This window comes from Mandrillus leucophaeus, unplaced genomic scaffold (genome assembly GCF_000951045.1).
Source record: "Mandrillus leucophaeus isolate KB7577 unplaced genomic scaffold, Mleu.le_1.0 Scaffold875, whole genome shotgun sequence".
Classification (NCBI taxonomy): Eukaryota; Metazoa; Chordata; class Mammalia; order Primates; family Cercopithecidae; genus Mandrillus; species Mandrillus leucophaeus.
The window spans coordinates 624138-648912 of NW_012109530.1; positions in this window are offsets into that span (position 1 = coordinate 624138).

The window sequence follows — 24775 nt, forward strand, 5'->3', positions numbered from 1 at the left end:
AGGAGATATACCTAATGTAAATGACGAGTTAATAGTTGCAGCACACCAACAATGCACATGTATACATATGTAACAAACCTGCACGTTGTGTACATGTACCCTAGAACTTAAACTATAATAAGAATAAAAAAAAAGAAAACCAGCACAAGACAAGGATGCCCTCTCTCACCACTTCTATTCAATATAGTATTGGTAGTTCTGGCCAGGGCAGTCATGCAAGAGAAAGATATAAAGTCAGCACAAAAGCTTCTTAAGCTGATAAGCAACTTCAGCAAAGTCTCTGGATACAAAATCAATGTGCAAAAATTGCTAGCATTCTTACACACCAACAACAGGCAAGCAGAGAGCCAAACCATGAATTAACTCTCATTGCAAACTGCTACTGAAAGAATAAAATTCTTAGGAATACCTCTAACAAGGGAAGTGAAGGACTTCTTCAAGGAGAACTACAAACCACTGCTCAAGGATATTTTTTCAGGTGTGACATTTGACTTGAATCCAGAAATATGGGTAATGTCTTAGTCCATTGGTGCTGTTACAACAAAATACCTGTGACTAGGTAGCTTATAAATAGCAGACACTTATTACTCACCGTTCTAGTGACTAGGAAGGCAAAGGTCTAAGTGCCAGAAGATTTGGTGTCTGGTGAGTGCTGCTCTCTGCTCCAAGATGGTGCCTTTTTGCATCCTCACATGGCTGAAGGCAGGAAGTCAAAAAGGACCTAGCTAGTTTCCCCCAGGTCTTTGTTGTTGTTGTTGTTGGACAGTCTCACTCTGTCACCAAGGTGGGAGTACAGTGGCATGATCTTGGCTCACTGCAACCTCTGCCTCCCGGGTTCAAGTGATTCTTCTACCTCAGCCTCCTGAATAGCTGGGACTACAGGCGTGCGCCACTATGCCCAGCTAATTTTTGTGTTTTTAGTACAGAAGGGGTTTCATCATGTTGGCCAGGCTGGCCTCAAACTCCTGAACTCAAGTGATCCACCCACCTCAACCTCCCAAAGTGCTGGAATTACAGGTGTGAGCCACTGCCTCCGCCCCCACTAGGCCTTTTATAAGAGCACTCATTCATTCATGAGAGTGAAGCCTGCATGACCCAATCACCTTCTGAAGACCAGATAACTTCATATTGTTGCACTGGGAATTAACTTTCAACATAAACTTTGAAAGGCACAAAAATGTTCAAACCATAGCAGGAAGGATTTCAATAATTGATTAAGAGCCTACCATGCTGAATGTTTTCATCCTAGGAATGGAGATGTGGACTTTTAAAGGCAAGTGATCTGATAAATCATTGTGCATCTAAATACTCAACTCTAACTTTTCCCAATATTTTCCATTATTCTGAAAGCTTTCTTAATTCACTTGGGCCAAGTCAAAACCATTTCACATAAGGCTATTTCTATAGGCTAAAACCAGTCAAAACTACAGACAGAGATACTGTATCTTCATTGGTTAATATGAAAGGTAACTCATAACTTAGAAGGGTTTTAAGAAGATCAAATGAGGGAATATATATCAGAAAGGGTTTGGCACCACAGACTCTGCTTACTGTACTCATTGAATTTCTAATTATATGTCTTGCTTTATTTTTGTCCCTCTTAATGGATTATAAATTCTCTGAGGAATGGTGTTTTTCTTGCTACCCCAGCATGCAGTGCAATATCTAATGTGATGCATGTGCTTAATAAGTATTTTTGATTGAAAACTATAAATAAAAGAAGTTATGGGCCTAGAATTTCTATATAGATATTATGTGGTTAGTATTAATGTTATATATCATATTTTACTCATTTCCTATTTGTGACCATAAAAGTAATTATAAAGCCTAACCCTAATTGAAAATCAATCCAAACATCTGTCTTTACCTAATGCCACTCTCCCTTTATATCAAATATTCCTTATTGGAAGTAAAATATGTAGCCTAAATTAAGGTGTTTCCCCAGACCTGGAGAAGTAAATATTAGGGATGGCAAAATTCTTTGGTATATTCTAGTACAACTTCAATATTTTATAACTGAGGAAACTGAAGATCAGAGAGGGAGAGGATTTACCAATCCTGATATCTTAATAACAAAACCAGGCATAAACCATCTGATTCAAGTTGAATTCTCATTTCAGAACACCATGTCGAATTTTCGAGCATTCATCAAACTAAGCCATAATCTTTAATGTGCTGTGACTGGTTTCCCTCACAGCTATATTTTGAAAGATACTGTTTAGATAATCATGTTCAATGAGCATCTCAACAAAGATCCTCAGGGACATTCTTATGTTGCAATACCATTTCTTTGTCTCATTCAGTTTATTTGATGATCCAATCAGTATCAGTTATTAATAAGCATACTCCATGTCAGTAAATAGCTTTCTCTATGAACTGGTATGTTAGGGACCAGCAGCAAACAACAATCTAATATAACAATTTTATTAACCAGAAAGGTTAGAGTGACAAATACTAGTGTGGCAGCTATTTATTGCCAAAACTACCCTCCAGGAGTGCCAAAGGCATCTGAGCCTGCTGAGGGATGTAGCAGAAACAGGGCAATATTCTTTTCCTTGAAAATCAATGGCAAAATAGACAATTTTTTAAAAAACTAAAATGACAAGTCAAAAAACAAGTAATGAATTTAAAAGCATAACTATCTGAACAAGAATAACCTAAACGGTATCACCATCATTAGCATCTATTAAAAATTTACCATTTATTATGCACTGGGATGCTTTTTAGGCATCATCTAATTTATTCTTCACAATAGTGGTACACTATATTTGTATACTAATTTTTCAAACAAGGAAACCAAAGCATTTACAAGTTCCGTAAATGTCTCAATTTCACACAGCTAATAAATAACAGAGCTGTTATTTTAACCCAGGCCATTTGATGCTTGAACTCCATATTCTGTTATTATAATAGGATAAAATACAAGTAAGATAGATCCAGTTGAGAGAAATCCTTTAATGCCAGATTGAATTAAAACTTGGAATAAAAACTAAAGAAGCCTCTGTATTCTTACCTAGGGTAGTGGATGCTTAAATGAAAAAAATATATATACATATAATTAATAGGACAAAAAATTTCCAGGTAGAATGAGCAGAGCCATGAAGCAGGGAAAAAACTAGTGTGAAGAGGGCTGAGGCTAGAGAAGTGGCAAGAACATGAGACAGGAGAGTACATGTTCCAACACACATACTATAAATAACTGACATAACTTAATGTGCTATGATTAATGGAGTATGGGAAGGAGAAAGTTGAGAGAAAAGCCAAAGATAACTCAGAAGTTCAAAACTCAGAAATAAGAATGGCCAGCTGTAAAAGGGAGCATCTTGAATGAAGAGTAAAAATGAGAAAAAGTTTTTTTGTTTTTTGGGTTTTTTTTTAGTTTAATTAACTGAGAACCACGACTCATGTGATAGCAGTTTGTGTTACTGAGATCTTGACCTGTCAAAGCCTGCTGCTATGATTTGGAGCCTTACTGTTTCTTACTGAAAATCAAAATCAAGCCTTTTCCTGAGGCAGTGAAAGATTGTGTTTATATACTACTGATACGGTTTGGCTCTGTGTCCCCACCAAAATGTCATGTTGAAATATAATTCTCAATTTTGGAGGAGGGTCCTCATGGGAGGTGACTGGAATTCAGAGATGGTTTCTAATAGTTTAGCATCATTACCCTAGTGCTGTCTCATAATAGAGTTCTCAAGAGATATGGTTGTTTAAAAGTGTGTGGTATCTCCCTCTCTCTTTCTTTCCCTTCTGTTCTGGCCATGTAAGATGTGCCTCCTTCTTCTTCATCTTCTACCATGATTGTAAGTTTCCTAGGGCCACCCCAGTCATGCTTCCTGTACAGCTTATGGAAACATGAGTCCATTAAACCTCTTTTATTTCTAAATGATCCAGTCTCAGGTAGTTCTTTATAGGAATGTGAGAACAGACTAATATATAAAATTGGTACTGGGAGTGGAACACTGCTATAAAGATAACCTGAAAGTGAGGAACTTACTTTGGAACTGGGTAACCGGAAGAGGTTGGAACAGTTTGGAGGGCTCAGAAGAAGACAGGAAGATGATAAAAAGTTTGGAACTTCCTAGACTTGGAGGGCTCAGTAGACAGAAAGATGTGGGAAAATTTGGAACTTCCTAAAGATTTGTTGAATGGCTTTAACCAAAATGCTGATAGTAATATGAAAAATGAAGTCCAGGCTGAGGTGGTGTCAGATGGAGATGAGAAACTTGTTGGGAACTGAAGTTATGGTTACTCTTGTTATTCTTTAGCAAAGAGACTGGCAGTATTGTGCTCTTGCTTTAGAGATCTGTGGAACCTTGAACTTGAGAGAGATGATTTAGGGTATCTGACAGAAGAAATCTCGAAGCAATAAAGCATTCAAGATGTGTGACCTGGCTTCTTCTTCTTCTTTTTTTTTTATACTTTAAGTTCTAGGGTACATATGCACAATGTGCAGGTTTGTACTGGGTATATATCCAAAGGATTATAAATCATGCTGCTATAAAGACACATGCACACGTATGTTTATTGCAGCACTATTCACAAGAGCAAAGACTTGGAATCAACCCAAATGTCCATCAGTGACAGACTGGATTAAGAAACATATATACCATGGAATACTATGCAGCCATAAAAAAGGATGAGTTCATGTCCTTTGTAGGGACATGGATGCAGCTGGAAACCATCATTCTCAGCAAACTATCACAAGACCTGGCTTCTTCTAACAGCATATGCTCATATGTGTGTGCAGAGAGAATATCTGAAAATGGAACTTATACTGAAAAGGGAAGCAGAGGATACAATTTAAAAACTTTTTCAGCCTGACCATGTGGTAAAAAGAAAAACCCATTTTCTGGGAGGAATTCAAGAAGTCTTCGGAAATTTGCATAAGTAAAGAGGAGACAAATGTTCATAGCCAAGACAATGGGGAAAATACCTCCAAGACATTTCAGAGACCTTCATGGCATCCCCTCCCATCACAGACCTGGAGGCCTAGGAGGGAAAAATGGTTTCATGGCCAGGCCCAGAACCCTGTTGCTCTGTGCAGCCTTGGGACATAATGCCCTGTGTACCAGCCACTCCAGCTCCAGCCCTGGCTAAAAGGGACCAAGGTACAACTTGGGCCACTGTTTCAGATGGTGCAAATCCCAAGACTTGGTGGTTTCTATGTGGTGTTGGGCCTGTTGGTGTGCAGAAGGCAAAAGATGAGGCTTGGGAATCTCCACTTACATTTCAGAAGACATATGGAAACATCTGGATGTCCAAGCAGAAGTCTGTTGCAGAAGCAGAGCCTTCATGAAGAACTTCTACTAGGGCAGTGTGGAGGAAAAATGTGGGTTCACAGCCCTCACACAAAGTCATCACTAGGGCACTGCCTAGTGGAGTTGTGAGAAGAGGCCCAACATCCTCCAGACCCCCAAATGGTAGATCCACTAACAGCTTGCACCGTGTGCCTGCAAAGGCCACAGACACTCAACACCAGCCTGTAAAAGCAGTCATTACAGAGCCCTGCAGCCCTGCAGAGCCATCGGGGTGGAGCCTCCCAAGGCCTTGGGAGCCCATGCCTTGCATTAGTGTGGTCTGGATGTGAGACATGGAGTCAAAGGCAATTATTTTGGAGCTTTAAGATTTAATGACTGCCTGCTGGGTTTTTGAATTGCATGGGCTTGGAACTCCTTTGTTTTGGTTGATTTATCCCTCTCGGAATGGGTGTATTTATCTAATGCCTGTGCCTCCATTGTATCTTTAAAGTAACTAACTTGCCCTCTTCACACTAGTTATTTCCCTGCTTCATGGCTCTGCTCATTCTACCTGGAAATTTTTTGTCCTATTAATTATATGTATATATATTTTTTCATTTAAGCATCCACTACCCTAGGCAAGAATACAGAGGCTTCTTTATTTTTTATTCCAAGTTTTAATTCAATCTGGTATTAATGGATTTCTCTCAACAGACTCATAGGCAGAAGGGACTTGCCTTGTCTCAGATGAGACTTTAGACTTAGACTTTTGAGTTAATGCTGGAATGAGTTAAGGCTTTGGGGGACTGTTGGGAAGGCATGATTGTGTTTTAAAACGTGAGAAGGACATGAGATTTTGGAAGGGTCAGGACCAGAATGATGTGGTTCGTCTCTGTCCCCTCCCAAATCTCATGTCAAATTGTAATCCCCAATTTTGGAGGAAGGGCCTTGTGGGAGGTGATTGGATTGTGAGGGTGGTTTCTAATGGTTTAGCATCACCACTCTAGTGCCGTCTCGTGATAAAATTCTCATTAAATCTGGTTGCTTAAAAGTGTGTAGCACCACCCTCCCCTCCTTTCTCTTCCTTCTGTTCCAGCCATGTAAGACATCTTTCTTTTCTTTTCACCTTCAACTATGATTTTAAGTTTCCTGAGTCCTCCCCAGCCATGCTTCTTGTAGAGTCTGTGGAACTGTGAGCCAATTAAATTTCTTTTCTTTAAAAATTACCCAGTCTCGGGTAGTTATTTATAGCAATGCAAGAACAGACTAATACAACTACACTAGAGAATATTTCCCTGGGCCAGCTGGCTGGACCAGGTTTCCACAACTAGATACCACCCAAAGGGTAAGTCAAGAAGAGTGCCAGTAAATTGTCCTTCATCCTCAAACTACCCCCTTACCAAAATACTGGGCTTTCCAATTTAAAAGGATTTCTTTTACTCAATAAATGTTTGAAATATATCTGCTTTATACTCACATGACTGGGGCCAACTCTCTGAACACCAAATATATACGGAGGCCTGTATACAGTAAAGGAAAGATCAGACATGATGTTTTCAAAAAAGTCTAAGGTCACGCAGATCCATGGAGAGAGAATACTGTAAAGAAGCAATAGGAGGTTATGACCAGAAACACAGTAGTAAATATGCCTGATATAGGGAGACATGAGGTTGCAGAAGGAGGCCAAACGATTATATATATAAGAGACATTTGAAGCAGAGTGACTCCATCTTGAACAGGAGCTGAGTAAAATGAGGCTAAGACCTACTGAGCTGCATTCCCAGGAGGCTAGTCATTCTTAGTCACAAGATGTTTATGGTAAAGGGAACAGATTAATAATGTTTACTAAACAGAGCTAGGACTTAACAGACCAGAAAATGTCCTGATGTCTTGATATCTTAAGGACAAAAACATTCTTTGTTCAGGAAAAGTTTTGCTTTAAAGATAATATAGTTGGTGTGGTGGCACATGACTGTAATCCCAACACTTTGGGAGGCCAAGACGGGCACATCTCTTGATCCCAAGAGTTTGAGACCAGGCTGGGCAACATGGCAAAATCCTATTTCTATAAAAATTACAAAAATTAGCTGGGCATGCTACTATGTACCTCTAGTGCCAGCTACTCGGGAGGCTAAAGTGGGAAGATCACCTGAACCTGGGGAGGTTGAGGCTGCAGGAGCCCTGATGGCGCTACTACACTCCAACCTGGGCAACAGAGGAGGCCCTCTCTCCAAAGCATATATAATAATACAGGTTATTGTGAAAGTCAGTGGTTACACAAAGATGAACCATCTTTTGTCACAAGCCCTTGAAGTAGAGCACACCTGCCTCATGGTTATTTTTTGCTTTATCTCATATATAAACAAGCGGTGCACCTATGGTGGATGCATTCACCCTCGTGCTTTCAGGGACGCTCTGCTCTGTCAATAGGGTAGCCATTCTTTTGTTTATTTACTTCTCCAATAAACTTACTTTCACTTTACTTTGCCTGCTCACTACAAATTCTTCCTTGTGTGAGATCCAAGAACGCTTTCACTCCATCAGGATTCCTTTCTGGTAATTGGTAAAATGTGATAGAAAAATCATGAAGTAAGAAGAAAGTGGGATCAAAAGTAAGTCACAAGCAGTTCAAAGCCAAAGCTTGATTAAGAATGCCAGTGTTTTGGATGATTACTTTTGTATTGTGATGCCTGCATGGTGAAATGACTTGGATTTAATGACCTTGGAATTATGCAGAACTCTACAGAATAGCGTGGTTTTTCCAGATGGTCTCAGTTACATGCATGAGAATAAACACTAAGAAGATTCAATAAAGCTTATCTGTAGTATAATTTTTTTCCAGGCTCTCATGTTTCTTTAAAAACTTAAATTTAAGCAATTTTATCTCAGGTATGAATCGGAAAAAATTAAATAAATGATACACACACACACACACACACACATATTTGTAACTACAAAGAAGTTAAAGACCCCATGAAGGCAAATATTGACTAAAATATTCAGTCAGAGTAGATGTGACTTAGGCCCAAGCAGTTAGAGAATTCCCTGCAGTAAAGTGCAATATCACTGACTTTCATGGCAGAAGACAAAGCACACAGAGCATATTTTATATTACCAGTGCCAAGTACAGTACCTGGAGTACAATAGGAACTCTCTAAATATTTGTTGAACAAATGAGAGAAAGACATTGCTCAATGAAATGTAGCATTCAGTGTAGTCAAAGAAAAGTCTGACATCCATCTGATTCTTCTTCTGCCCATTCCACAAATATAAACAAAACACTTGCTCTGTGGTAGGAAAAATACTACATACACGATTGTTATACCTACTCCCCATGGAACATATATTCTACTGCAAAAGACAGAAAAAATAAATCAGTAGACAAAATAAAATAATGTTAATTTTGGTAAGTACTAAAAGGAACGAAATAGCTTTTTTTAAAACAGAGAATAGGCAGCCTATTTACTGAGGAAGGTTAGAAGAAAGCCTCTCTGAGAAAGTGACATTTACTCTGCAACCTGAAAGATGAGAATGAACCAGCCATATGAGGAGACACTGTTAAATAATTCCAAGCAGTAAGCACAAAAACCCAGCGAAGCTGGAAACAGCATGAGAAGACAAATGATCAGAAAGAGGCTCTTTTGTAAGTTGCTTTTCTATCTCTTCAACCCTGCATTCTTGGGATTCTAAAATTTTACTCACACATACCTAGGTATTCTTTGTGAATGTTTGTGCTTTGGTGTGAACTTTAAGAAGCTTAATAACTAATAGTCTTTTCAACACAATGTTTTTCAGCTCTGAAATTATTTTTCTCCTTCCCATTCTTTCAATTGTGTATTTTGAAAACTCTGCTTTCACATACTTTAGAACTTCTTCATGTGTCTTCTCTGTCTAGTATTTTTTTTCTTATATTTTAAATCCTTGTTTTTTGACACTGAGTTCAGAATGACATTAATCTAGGAGAATGACATCAGCAGGATGGCAGAATAGAAGCTTTCAGCCCTTAAACCCCTAACAGAAATACAAATTTAAACAAATACTCAAGAACTAGAATACCTTTGTGTGGGCCTGGGAGTCCAGTGGAGACATTCTAGCATCAATGGAGCAAAAAATTCAAGAAGAGGGCAAGTAAAACAGTTTCACTTTACCTGTATAACCCCTCCTCCAAAAGAGCAGAGCTCAGAGCCAAGAAAGAACCCTTCAGCCTGTAATTTCTACCATGGAGAAAAGTCAGAGAGAAATGAGCACCTGGCTTCCCCAGCCTTGCAAGACACTGCCCAGGAAACTCACTTCTGCCTCATTCCACCCACAACAGTGAGGAAATCAGCAAAACTGAATCATTTTGGAGCAGTCGGGAATAGAGAAAGGGGAGGGCGCTCACAGCATCCTGTGTCCACATCTCAATAAACAGATGCAGATGCTACTGGTTAGCTCACAGAGTTTACCAAGAGTTCCACTAATAAGCCTTATGGAATGTCTCACCTGCAGATCTCTCAGCTACCTGACATACACCGCTAGCTGACATAACAATTATAAGCAAATGTACACCAAATATTGGGGCATCTAAATGTGTAAACAAATATTAATAGATTTGAAGGGAGAGATAGACCATAATAGAATAATAGTAGGAGACTTGAACACCTCACTTTCAGCAATGGACAGATCATGCAGACAGAAAAGCAGTAAGGAAACAATGGACTTAAATAACACTTTAGACAAAATGATCTTAACGGACATACGCAGGACATTATATCCAACACAAACAGAATACACATTCTACTCAAGTGCACAAGGAACCTTCTTCAGAATTGATCATGTGTCAAGTCCCCAAAACGGTCTGAACAAACTTAGGACAATTGAAATAATACTGAATATATTTTCTGGTCACAGGTATAAAATTTGAAATCAGTAACAGGAAGAATTTTAGAAAAATGATAAAGACATAGAATTAAACAACATGATCCTGAGCAACCAATGAGTCATGGGAGGAATTAAGAGGAAAATTTAAAAATATCTTAAGACGGATAAAAATGTATACACAACATAACAAAATTTATGGGATGCAGCAGACATCATCTTAACATGGATGTTTATGACAATAAATACCTACATCAATAAAAAAAAAAGAAAGATCTCAAAGAACCTAACACTATATCTCAATGTAGAGAAAAAGAAGAACAAACTAAGTCCAAGTTCAGAAGAAAGAAGGAAATAATGATCAGACCTAAAATAAATAAAATAGATGCTAAAACACAGTCAAAAAGATTAATGGAACTAAGAGTTGGTTTTTTAAGAAGAGGAACAAAATTGACAGACCTTTAGGTAGATTAAGGAAAAAAAGAGAAAACTCTAATAAATTTATAAATGAAGAGACATTATGACTGTGTAAACCCCAAAAAATCTGAGACAGGTCTCAGTTAATTTAGAAAGTTTATTTTACCAGGGTTGAGGACATGCACCCATGACCCAGCTTCAGGAGGTCCTGATGATATGTGCCCAAGGGAGTCAGAGCTATTTGGCTTTATATATTTGAGGGAGACATGAGACATCAATCAACACATGTAAGATGAACATTGGTTCAGTCTGGAAAAGGCGGGACAACTCAAAGCAAAGGTGGGACAAGTTGAAGTGGGAAGGGGGCTTCCAAATCATAGGTTGATAAGAGACAAATGGCTGCATTAATTTGAGTTTCTGATTAGCTTTTCCAAAGGAGGCAATCAGATATGCATGAATCTCAGTGAACAGAGAGGTGACTTTAAAGAGAACGGGAGGCAGGTTTGCTCTAAGCATTTCCCAGCTTGACTTTTCCCTTTAGCTTAGTGATTTCAGGGCCCCAATAATTATTTTCCTTTTAGAACTGATACTACAGAAAGAACGATAAGAGCCTAATGTAAAAAAATTATATGCCAACAAATTGAATATCTTAGAATAAATGTATAAATTCTTAGGAACATAGAACCTGCCATCCTGGAGTCATAAAGAAGTGGATAATCTGAATAGACCCAATAACAAATGAGAAGGTTGAATCAGTAATAAAAAGTTCCCCATAAAAGAAAAGCCCAGAACCTGATGACTTTACTGTTGAATTCTACCAACCATTTAAAGAACAACTAATGCCAATCTTTCTCAAACTCTTTCACAAAATCGAGGAAGAGAGAATACAATTCAAATTCCTTTGACAAGGCCAGCATTACCCTGATACCAAACCCAGACAGAGACATATCAAAAAAAAAAAAAAAAAAAAAAAAAAAAAAAAAAATCAGGCCAATATCTCCGATAAACATAGATGCAAAACTCTTCAGCAAACTACTAGCAGTATTTTACTCAGTTTCTGTGCATTTGAAGAAGTAGGGATTAATTCCAGTCTTTGCAGACTGGCTTTGTCCAAGAAAGCTCTTCAATAGTCAGCCTGTCTAGTGATCTGGGACAGGAACTCTGGGATGGTCTGTGGATGGGTCTGCTACTAAAGTCCTCAAGAAGGTCGATCCAGTTCCTGGATTAGCAGGTGGACAAGCCTGTTACCTGGTACCTGAGTCCACATAGTTGGGCCTGGAGCTTGGAACCACTGGGGTGAACCTGTGGATTGGTTCTGCAGGAGTGGGACTGGGGCCTGGTTCCACAGCCACAATGGCAGTTCTGGAGGCCAATCTGAAGCCTGGGTCCACGGGGCCTGACTTGGTGCTGGGGTGGGCTTTGACCCTTAGGCTGTAGGTGCAAACCAAGTGATAGAATAAGCCTGTGTCATGGATCCATGGGGGCTGGCCTATAGCATGTGTCTGCAGGGTTGTCTCTAGAGGCTCAGTTCACAGGAGCCAACTTGGCACTTGAGTCTACTGGGATAAACATAAATCCTGAGTCTGTGGGAGCTGGCCTAGTGGCTGGGCCTGGCCTGGAGGCTAAGTCTACGGGGTAGCTTGGAATCTTGGGCTGCAGAGGCTGGACTAGCATGGAGATGTGTCTAGAGGCTTTGTCTGTAGATGCTGACCTTGAGTCTAGGGCTACAGGGACCAATCTGGTGCTAGAGAAATTCTGAAGCCTGGGGCCATGAAGGCTGCATTGATACTGTGGCATTGATACTGTGGCTGAATTGGAGCCTGGGACTACTGGGGCCCACCTGGCAGTGGGTCAGGCCTTGTAGTGCCTGAGACTGTGAGGTCAGATTAGAGCCTGGGGATGAGGGGGCTGGCTTGGAATTAAGGTTGGCCTGGAGGCTCAGTCTGTGGGTATCATCCAGGAATGAGGAGCCATAGGGGCCTGCCTGGCTCTGGGTTTTACTAGGGCAGAACTGGTGTTGGGGTCCAAGGCAACGTCCAGTCATCATTTACCTCCCCCTCTCCCGAGAAAAGAGCGTCTCTCTCTAGGCTGCTCTGCCCAGAGTTGGGATAGGGGTGATAAGAGTAATGTGAAACTGTCTTTTCTACCCTCTTCAATGTGTCTTCTCTTATTTCTGTGCTTTACCCACATGCTAAAAACTCTCATCTGCATTCCTGAGCTCTTATAAAGTTACTGTCATGAGAGGGTAGTTGTTTCAGTAATGTTTGTGTAGAGGTTTGAGCATAGGAAAGTCCTGTTCCTCTATCTTGATATCAAACACCCTACCAGCTTTAAGCATCATGAGCAAGAAAGAGAAAGCTGGAGGCATCTTACTTGCTGATTACAAATTATATTACAAAACTGGAGTAATCAAAACAGCATGGTATTGGCATAAAAATAGACACATATACCTGTGGAACAGAAGAGAAAGCCCAGAAATAAACCCATACATGTATGGTCAACTAACTTGTACCCGATAAATAAAAAGGAAAGTATAGTCTCTTCAATAAATGGTTTTGGGAAAACTGGATATCTACCTGTTTTATTTACATGTAAAAGAATGAACTTGGAACTTTGTCTTACATTATACAACACAAAATGGTTTGCAGACATACACAAAAGGCCTGAAACCATAAAACTACTAGGAGAAAAAACAAGATAAAAGCTTCTTAACATTGGTATTGTTAACAATTTTTGTATACGACCCCAAAAGTACAGTCAAGAAAAGTAAAATAGAAAGTGGTGGAATTACATCACACTAAAATGCTTTTGCATAGCAAATGAAACATTCAACAAAGTGAAAAGGTGACCTACAAAACGGGAGAAAATATTTGAAAACCACATATCTGATGAGAGGTTAATATCCAAAATATATAAGAAATTCCTACAATTAAATAGGAAAATAACTAATAACCTGATCAAAAGGTGGACAATGGAATTTAATGAGCATTTATTTAAATAAAACATACAGATAGTCAACAGATATATGCAAAGGTGCTCAATATCACGAATCATCCAGGAAATGCAATAAAAACCAAAATGAGATATTATGTCTCACCTGTCAGGATGGCTATTTAAAAAACAACAACAAAAGATAACGAGTGTTAGTTTGGATATGGAGAAAAAAAATCCCCTTACACACTGTTGGTGGGAATGTAATTTGGTACAGTCATTATAGTAAACAGTATGGAGGTTCCTCAAAACAGTAAAAAATAGTTTACTATCTAATTTGATCCCTTATATTAGACAAGATGGACTCTAAGGTTAAGGAAACAAAGGTATTTATGGGTTGAGCATTCAGGACTGACTGGCCCAGTGCATTTTTAAATTCCTACTGCCACAAGAAAAAAACACACTTTTGCTAAACTCCCTAACAATAGTAGCTATCAGTCAAATTTTCAGACCACTCTTAACTCTGATTTACAATCCAGACCACTGCAACTGATTGGACAGAGGGCCAGTCTTACACACATTCTTTCTTGATAAGCAATTACAAGTTTTGTAATATAATTTGTGATCAGACTTTAATTACAGACTTTAAGACACTTTCAGTCAGCTTATAGAGGCTGTGCACAAAATATCTTTGTGTCCTATAGTTCACCTTTTGACATAAAGAGTCAAGTTCTACCTCATTTTAATGATAAAACCCTTCTCCAGAATGATCACAGGATGTATGTTATATAAATGTTTGCCCTTCGTGCATACGCTTAGCCCCCCTCATAATAATGTATAGCTTTTCCCCAAAACCTGTTTAATTGTATGAACTAATTATGTGATACAGGCCCTGTGAGGCATAAAACCAAACCTGTTTTTCTCTCTTCTAGAAGACAGCACATTTGTCACGTGCCAGAGGCTGTCTCTTTCTAGTTTATAAACTGATATCACCAACGAAGCTCTTCTTTCTACTATTTAGTCATCCTGGTGGTGTTTTTTGACAACACCAGAAATCCCACTTATATATATTTATCCAAAGGAACTGAAAACAGGATCTTGGAGAGACACCTGCACTCCAGAACTCACTGAAGCATTGTTCACAATAACCAAGATATGGAAATAACCTAAATTTTTACCAATGGACAAATGGATATGGAAAGTGTGATAAATACACACAATGGTATACAATTTAGCCTTACAAAAGAAAAGAAATCCTGCCATTTGTGACAACACAGATCAACCTGAAGTATATTGTACTAAGTGAAATAAGCCAAACATGTAAAGACAAATACTGTGTGATTCCACTCATATGTGAGAGCTGAAATAGACAAACTCATAAAAGTAGAATGGTTGTTGCCTAGAGCAGGCTAAAGGGGGAAATATGGATGGCAAAGCATATAAAGCTTCACTTAACACAAGATAAATAAGTTCTGGAAATTATACACCCCAGTGCCTACAACTACAAATACTTTAATACCTACTTAAAATTTGCTAAGAGAGATTTTATATTAAAATATTATGTTGTGATATGATGTGCTACAGTCTGAATGTTTGTGTTCCACCAAAATTTATATGCTGATACCTAATTCTCAGCGCAATATTATTAAGAGTTAGGGCCTTTGGAAAGTGTTTAGAACATGAAGGCAAAGCCCTCATGAATGGAATTAGTGTTCTTATAAAAGAGGCAAGAGTGAGCTTTTTCACCTCTTCTGCCATGTTCTACAGGAAGTCATCATCTGTGATAAATGGGCCTTCACCAGACATTGAATCTGCTGGCACCTTGAACTTGTACTTTCCCACCTTCAGAACTGTGAGAAATAAATTTCTGTTGTTTATAAATTACCAAGTCTAAGGTATTTTGTTATAGCAGCTCAAAGAAAGAAAGAAAGAAATTCATACCAGGAGTGGTTGCTGCTATATAAAATACCTTAAAAAAGTAGAACGGGCTTTGAAATTGGATAATCGGTAGAAGTAGAAGAGTTTTAAAGTGCATGCTGGAAAAAAAGCTTGTATTGCCCTGAACATATCATAAAGGGCAATTTCAATGAGGCCTAAGAAGAAGAGGAGGTCTGTAGAGATAGCCTCAATCTTCTTAGAGATTACCTAAGATATTATTAATCTAATGTTAGTAGAAATATTAATGGTAAAGGACATTGTGATGAGGACACAGTTGGAAATGAGTGTCATGTTATTAGAAACTGGTGGAAAGCTATTCTTTTTATAAAGTGGCAAATAACTTGGCTGAATTGTGTTCATGTCCTAGTGTTTTGCGAAAGGTAGAACTTCTGGACAATGAAATAGAACAGGTGGCAGAAAAAAATAATCAAAATGTTGAGGGCATGACCTGGCTTCTCTTGACTACTAACAGTGTAATCTGAGAAAGAATTAAAATTAAAGTTGGAATTTGTAATCACGAGGAAAGCAGAACCATGTTGTAAAGAATGAATAAGTGTGTTTGGGAGAGAACACCAAGGTTACCACCAAGTGGACATTTCATGAGATTAGTATGGCTGGGTAGAAGTCAGGTGTTATTCATTAAGAAAATGGAAGAATGATCTCAAAGGCATTTCAGACATCTTCAGGGCTTCCCTGCCCGTTATTGTCTCAGAATGCCAGGGCTTTTGATGCAAAACAATTTCAAGGCTCTTCTCCCTGTATTCTGTTGCAGCACTACTTGGCTGCCCCATCTGTGGCACAAGCCAGACAAGGTGCACTTTAGGCCACCCGTCTAAAGGGTACAAGTGGTAAAGTTTGATGGCATCCATGCAGTGTCACGTTTGCAGGTTCACGGAGTGCAAGAGCTGTGGGACAATGGCTACCTTCATCTAGATTTCACAGGATGCCCTAGTGCCCAGGCAGAGGATTTCCATAGGCATGGGGCCACTGCAGAAATCCCACACAAGGGCAATGCTTAGGAGAGCCATTGGGTGAAGCCACCTCTGAGAGCCCAGAACTTGCAAGATCTTGCAAGTCCAGCCTAGGAAAGGTGCAGTCACTTGACTCCAACCTGTGAAAGCTTCAACATGAGCTGTACCTAGCAAATCCATGGAGGTGGGGCCACCTAGAACCTTGGGGGCCCAATCTCTGGCCCAGTGTGTCTGGAAGGTGGGGCATTGTAAAAATAAAGATTATTCTTAAGGCTTAATATTCAACGTTGTTTGCCCTGATGGGTGTTGGAATTACTTGGGACCAGCTCTTTCTTTCTTCCTACTTCTTTCTTTGGGAATGGGAATGTTTGTCCTATTCTTGCCACACCATTGTAGTTTGGAAGCACAAAACTTGTTTGATTTCTCAGGGTCATAGCTGGAGAGCAATTTGCTTCAAAATCAACTGTACCTTGAGCCTCAACCACATGTGATTTAGATGATATTTAGATGAGATGCTGGACTAGAATTTTGAGTTGATGCTAAAATAGATAAGACTCCTGGGGATACTGGGATGCAATAAATGTATTTTGTATGTGAGAAGTGCATGAATTTTGTGGGGCCAAGGATGAGATACTATGGTGAGAAAAATTATGCTTTCCAAAAATTCATATGGTGATACTTAATCCCCAGTGCAATTTTATTAGGAGGTTGGGGATCTGGGAGGTGATTAGGTCAGGAGGGTAGAGTCCTCTTGAATGGAATTAGTAGCCCTATAAAAGAGACACAAGAGAGCCTCCTTTGCCCCTTCCACCATGTGAAGACACATGGAGAAGGCACAATCTATAAGAACAGACACTCACCATACACCAAATTTGCTGGCATCTTGATCTTGTACTTCCTAGCTCCAGAAATATGAGCAATAAATGTCTATGGTTTATAAATTACCAAGTTTAAGGTATTTTGCTTTAGCAGCACACACTGACTAAGACATGGTGTTTTTACTGAAAAAAAAAATGTATGAGACAGGTACAATCTGTGGGAGGAGGTAGATGTGTTCATGGCTTTGATGATTGTGATGGTTTCACAAGTGTATACTTATCCCTAAACTCACAGAGTTGTATACAGTAAATCTGTATAGCTTTTTACATGTCACTTATACCTTAGTAAAGTAGTTTTTAAGTCACTCATTTTATATGTATTATGTAGAACATCTTAAATAAAAAATGTCATCAAATTACATTCTGAAACCTAATACACAAAAAAGAAATAATATTAATCTTAGGAGTCTATCAACTAATTACATCTTCAGCTGTGATCAATTTTGATATTTATCTTATCTAAAAACTTATTTTCAGTTTTGACAATTGTGTTTTAAATTTTTAAGAAATTATTTACTTTTTCATACCAATTTGGTTTTTTAATGTAATAGTCACTGAATCTCCCCAAGAATATTAATTTTGCCTATTTTATACATTGTATAATTCTCTTTTCATAATGGCAGAACTTCGATCAGTGCACCTGATTGTGAACTTTGCATGGAAGAAGAAATGGCCAGATGCGCGATTATATACTGATTCATGGGCTGTAGTCAATGGTTTAATGGTTTGGCTGGATGGTCAGGGACTTGGAAAAAGCATGATTGGAAAATTGGTGACAAAAAAATTTGGGGAAGAAGTATGTGGATGGACCTCGCTGAGTGGTCAAAAATTGTGAAGATATTTGTATTCCCGTGTGAGTGCTCACCAATGAGTGACCTCAGCAGAGGAGGATTTTAACGATCAAGTGGATAGGATGACCCATTCTGTGAACACCATTCAGCCTCTTTTCCCCGCCATGCCCGTCATCGTCCAATGGGCCCATGAAAAAAGTGGCCATGGTGGCAGGGATGGTTACTCATGGGCTCAGCAACATGGACTTCCACTCACCAAGGCTGACCTGGCTATGGTCACTGCTGAGTGCCCGATTCACCAGCAGCAGAGACCATCACTGAGCCCTCGATATGGTACCATTCCTCAGGGTGATCAGCCAGCTACTTAGTGGCAGGTTGATTATCCTCTTTCGTTATGGAAAGAGCAGAGGTTTGTCCTCACTGGAATAGACACTTACTCCAGATATGGGTTTGCCTATCCTGGATACAACGCTTCTGCCAAGACTACCATCTGTGGAATCATGGAATGCCTTATCCACCATCATGGTAGTCCACACAGCATTGCTTCTGACTAAGGCACTCACCCTATGGCTAAAGAAGTGCGGTAGTGGACTTATGCTCATGGAATTTACTGGTCTTACCATGTTTCCTATCATCCTGAAGCAGCTGGATTGATAGTATGGTGGAATGACCTTTTGAAGTCACAATTACAATGCCAACTAGGTGACAATACTTTGCAGGGCTGGGGCAAAGTTCTCCAGAAGGCCCTGTATGCTCTGGATTAGCATCCAATACATTGTACTGTTTTTCCCATAGCCAGGAATCAAGGGGTGGAAATGGAAGTGGCACCAGTCACCATCATCCCTAGTGATCCACTAGCAAAATCTTTGCTTCCTGTTTTTGCTACATTATGTTCTGCTTGCCTAGAGGTCTTAGTTTCAAAGGAAAGAACACTGCCACCAGGAGACACAACAACAATTCCATTAAACTGGAAGTTAAGATTGCCACCTGCACACATTGGGCTCCTCCTACCTTTAAGTCAACAGGCTAAGAAGGGAGTTACAGTGTTGGCTGGGGTGATTGACCCGGACTATCAAGATAAATTCAGTCTACTCCTCCACAACAGAGGTAAGGAAGAATATGCAGGGAATACAGGAGATCTAGTAAGTCATCTCTTAGTATTACCATGCCCTGTGTAAGGTCAATGAAAAATTACAACAGCCAAATCCAGGCAGGACTACAAATGACCCAGACTCTTTAGGAATGAAGGTTTGGTTCACTCCACCAGGAAAAACAAAAACAAAAACAGCAAACAAACAAACAAACAAAACATGACCTGCTTAGGTGTTTACTGAAGGCAAATGGGATACAGAATGGGTAGTAGAAGGCAGTCATCAACACCAGCTATAATCATGTGACCAGTTGCGGAAACAAGAACTATAATTGACATGAGTATTTCCTCCTTTTGTTAAAAACATGTTTGTGTAAGTATACATTTGTACTAAGAAAATGTCTTCATTTTACTTCATTTTTTCTTTAGCATGTATCTTAGGATTTATTGACTTAATATCAGTATTTAATTATTATTAACTTTATTTAATAGCATTTGGGTTGGAGATTGGTACATTTCTAGTTGTACGAATGATAGCTGTATTATTAGATGTAATTATGACCTTATTATTGTCTTTATTTGAAAATTATGTATGATTTCAAGAGATGTGGGTGGCTTCAAGTTGACAAGGGGTGGACTTGTGATGGTTAATACTGAGTGTCAACTTGATTGGATTGAAGGATGCAAAGTATTGATCCTGGGTGTGTCTGTGAGGATGTTGCCAAAGGAGATTAACATTCAAGTTAGTGGGCCTGGGAAAAGAAGATCCACCCTTAATTTAGGTGGGAACCATCTAATCAGCTGCCAGTGGATATAAAGCAGGCAGAAAAACGTGAAAAGGCTAGACTGGCCTAGTCTTCCAGCCTACATCTTTCTCCCATGCTGGTTGCTTCCTGCCCTCAAACATTGGACTCCAGTTTTTTCAGTTTTGGGACTTGGACAGGTTCTTCCTCCTCAGCTTATAGATGGCCTATTGTAGAACCTTGTGATCATGTGAGTTAATACTTAATAAACTCCCCTTTATTAGTTCTGTCCTTCTAGAGAACCCTAATACAGCCCAGTAATGGGATTAGTGGGTTGAATAGTAGTTGAGTTTTAAGTTCTTTGAGAATTCTCCAAACTGCTCTCTGTAGTGGTTAAGCTAATTTACAGTCCAATCAGCAGCGTTTAAGTCTTCCCTTTTTGCTGCAACCTCTCCAGCATTTCTTTTTTTTTTTACTTTTATAATACCTATTCTAGCTGGTGTCAGATGGTATCTCACTGTGATTTTGATTTGCATTTCTCTAATGGTTAGCGTTGCTGATAATTTTTTCATGTTCTTGTTTGCTACATGTTTGTCTTTTTTGATAAGTTTCTGTTCATGTCCTTTTCCTACTTTGTAATGAGGTTGGTTTCTGCTTGTGGATTTCTTTAAGTTACTTATGTATTCTGAATATTAGATCTTTACTGGATGCACAGTTTGTTAACATTTCCTCCCATTCTATAGGTTATCTGTTTATTCTGTGGATAGGTTCTTCTGCTGTGCAGAAGGTCTTCATTTAAATTAGGTACCACTTGTCAATTTTTGTTTTTGTTGCAATTGCTTTTAGAGTCTTCCTCACAAAATCTTTGCCAGAGTCAATGCTCAGGATGGTGTTTCCCAGGTTTTCTTCCAGGGTTTTATAGTTTTAGGTTTTACATTTAAATATCTAATCTATCGTGAGTCGATTTTTGTATATGGTGAAAGGAAGGGGTCCAGGTTGAATCTTCTGCATATGGGCAGCCATTTATCTCAGCATGATTTATTAAATAGGGAGTCCTTTCCTCATTGCTTGTAATTGTTGACCTTGTCAAAGATGATATGGTTGTAAGTGTGTGACTTATTTCTGTGTTCTCTATTCTGTTCGATGGTCTCTATGTCTGTTTTGGTACCAGGACCATGCTGTTTTGGTTACTGTAGCATTGTATAGTTTGAAGTCAGGAAGTGTGATGTCTCTGACTTTGTTCTTTATGCTTAGGATTGTTTTGGGTATTTAGACTGTTTTTTGGTCCCATATGAATTTTAGAATTTTTTTTCTGATTCTGTGAAAAAACATCACTGTTAGTTTGCTAAGACTAGCACTGAATATGTAAATTGCTTTGGGTAGTATGGCCATTTTAACAATATTGGTTCTTCTTATCCATGAGCATGGAATGTTCTTCCCATTTGTTTGTATTATTTCTGATTTCTTTCAGCAATGTTTTGTAATTTCCATTGTAGAGATCGTTCACTTCCCTGATTAGCTATATTCCTATGTATTTTATTCTTTCTGTGGCTATTGTGAATGGTATTGCATTCTTAATTTGGCTCTCAGTTTGGCCATTACTGGTGTATAGAAATGCTACTAATTTTTGTACATTGATTTTTTTCTTCTGATCCTTTGCTAAATATGTTTATCAGATCTGGGAGTCTCTGAGCAGAGATTATGGAATTATCTAGGTATAGAATCATATCACCTGCAAAGAGAGAGAGTTTAACTTCCTCTGTTTTTATTTGGATGCCTTTTATTTCTTTCTCTTGCCTAATTGCTATGGCTAGAACTTCAGACACTGCCATTCTTGCTGTTTCAAAAAAAAAAAAAAAAAAAATCGGGAACATTCTTACTTCAAGACCTTTGTTTGCATTTTTTGTTTTGCCTAATGTTGTTCTTAGAGATATATTTTTGGCTTGGACATATTTTTCTGTAGCTCCTCACTCAAATGAAATCAACATATTAATAGCATCTTTCTTGGCCACTGTCTTTAATTGCAATCTCCAGGCCTCCTGCCACCCTTTTTCTTCTTTCTTCATTTTTATTTCTCCTTAACGCTTACTTCTATTTAATGTTGTTTATTTAACTTATTTAATTTAGTACTGTCTCTTTTGTTTCACTGTAATATAAGCTTCTCGGCAATATGGAATTCTCATTTTCTCTCTCACTCTCTCTCTCCACTAAAACAGTGACTCATACACAGACCTTGAAGGAGTACTCAGCACGTAATAGGTGACCTATAAATATTTGGCAAATGAATTAAATGCTTCAGCAGTAATATTAACAAGTCTAAAGAATGATCAAAACCATTAGTCTATATTTCTTTACTAACACTATGCCCTAACCAGCTGAGTTAACAAAATAATAACCATTATTTTACAATCCGAAGGTCCTAAAGTATCATGGCTGGTAAAGTGTTTGGGCATCTCCCGAGTAATCAATTTATATTACAGATGAGGGCATTTAAACAGAGTTTTATGGCTATATAGTAGCAGAGTTAGGGTTAAACTTTGTGTCTCCTGATTTCTAGTCTAGTTTTTTAGCTAACTTTGTACACTGCATTTTGATTTATAGCCAAATATGCCAGTCACAGTGTGAAAAATTTTCTTTAGCTCTGAATTTTTGCAGCTTTACAAACCGTTCTTAGTAACCACTTATGAACAGGATCAAATATGATAAAAAATTATGTTCTCTTTAATATTTAAAGGAAATACTGATCCAGTTCTGTCATTAGCTTCAAGTATACAACATCATTATTTGAATAGTGAAGAATAAAATCTATCAGTTTACAAATAACTCGGTTTAATGTGTTTAGTGCCAACATAAGATACATTGTTTTTTCATTTAATTTATGTTGCATAACATGAAATTATACTTGTAGTCTCCATTTTCTTACAACATAATGATAATTGACAAAAATTTTGCTTTTAGCTGCTGTTTGTGAGGAAAATATTTGATGTCCTTACGAGATCAAAAACATTTAGACTGTGTTAATATTTACATTAATAGCTTAGTATGATTACAAAACAAAATACAAGATTTTAAAAAGCTATTCCTGTTCCAATCGTAGTTTATATAAATACACAGTAGTACCCCCTTACACACAGGGAATAAGTTCCAAGACCCCCAGTAGGTTTCTGAAATGGCAGACTAACTTAACCCTATGTATACTGTACTATGTTTGCTCTTTGTATATATACCTATGATAAGGTTTAATTTTTAAATTAGACACAGGAAGAGATTAAGAACAATAAGTGATCATAAAATAGAACAATTATAATAATATCAAAAGCTATGTGAATATGGCCTATCTCTCACTATCTTACTGCACTGTACTCACCTCTTTTCAGACCATGGTTGACCATGGGTAACTGAAACTACAAAAAGCAAAACTGTGGATAAAGGGCTATTACTGTATTTATTTATCACAAAAGAAGTACAATTACTTGAAACAGTAATACATATCTGTGATATATTTATTCCATTTACAAATAAGTTTTAATGATTATTTGATATATAATTATATAAAATATATGTTACTTAATTATGTTATATGATATATATTTTATATAATATATAAAAACAACTTTATAATTCAAAAAAATTATTTTGGTCCAAAGGTTTCATAAGTGTGGTGTGTGTGTGTGCGTATGTGTGTGTGATTATATAAAATATTCACATAATAATGACTGGCAGTATTGTAGGCTGAATGCTTGTGTCCTCCTAAAATTTTTACGTTGAAGTCTTAATCTCCAGTGTTACGGTATTTGGAGATGAGTTATTTGGGATGTAACTAGGTTTAGATGACATGAGAGTGAAGGTTCCATGATAAGATAAGTACCTTTTTTAACAAGAGGAAGAGGCCGGGTGTGGTGGCTCATGCCTGTAATCCCAGCATTTTGGGAGGCCAAGGCAGGTGGATCATGAGGTCAGGAATTCGAGACAAACCTGGCCAACACAGTGAAACCCTGTCTCTACTAAAAATACAAAAACTTAGCCAGGCATGGTGGCGGGCACCTGTAATCCCAGATATTCGGGAGACTGAGGCAGGAGAATTACTTGAACCTGGGAGGTGGAGGTTACAATGAGCAGAGATTGTACCACTGCACTCTAGCCTGGGCAACAGAGTGAGATTCCTGCTCAAAATAAAAAAAGAAAACAGAAAAACAAAAAGAGGAAGAGACACTAATGTAGAGCCTGATGCTATGTGCTTTACTCACATTTTCCCATTCAATGCATATAAACATTTATGAGGTAGATACTACGTTTTCTTATTTTAGAGATGAGAAGAGTAAAGAATAAAAAGGTAAAATAGCTGGCTCAATGTCAGATTTAGGAAATAAATTTGAGTCTGCTAAATTTCAGAGTGCAGTCTCTATACCATCATGTTATACTTTTAATGCAAGAAAAAAAAGGTAGGACAATATTTAAAAATCTAGAATATAAATAATATTATGCCAAATGGGAATATTAATGATCAGCCCAGTACTTTCTAGAACATTAATATCGGCTTGATGGAAACTTTCTCAGAGTTGTACTGCATTCCGAAACTCTCCCTATCCAATCATTTCTTCCTTCCCTCTCTTTCACAAATGTCAGATCAGTATCATTGTCTGAAGGTGCTATCCACCATTTCTAGGTCTTTCCACTTTTTTTTATCTTAAAAGCTTTTTTCTCAACAAATCTCAAGTATGTCTAACCTAATCTTTATGTCTTTTTCTCAGAGGACACAAACACACACTGTAGTAAGTCCCCAGTAAGTAATATTTTTCTCCATTACATCCAACTTTTAGTTATTTGCCAACCAAGGCTCCATTTCTACATTATCTGTCTCAGTTCATCATTCCTTCTTTCTCAAGCAAATATGTTTCTATCTCATTGTACAGCAGCTC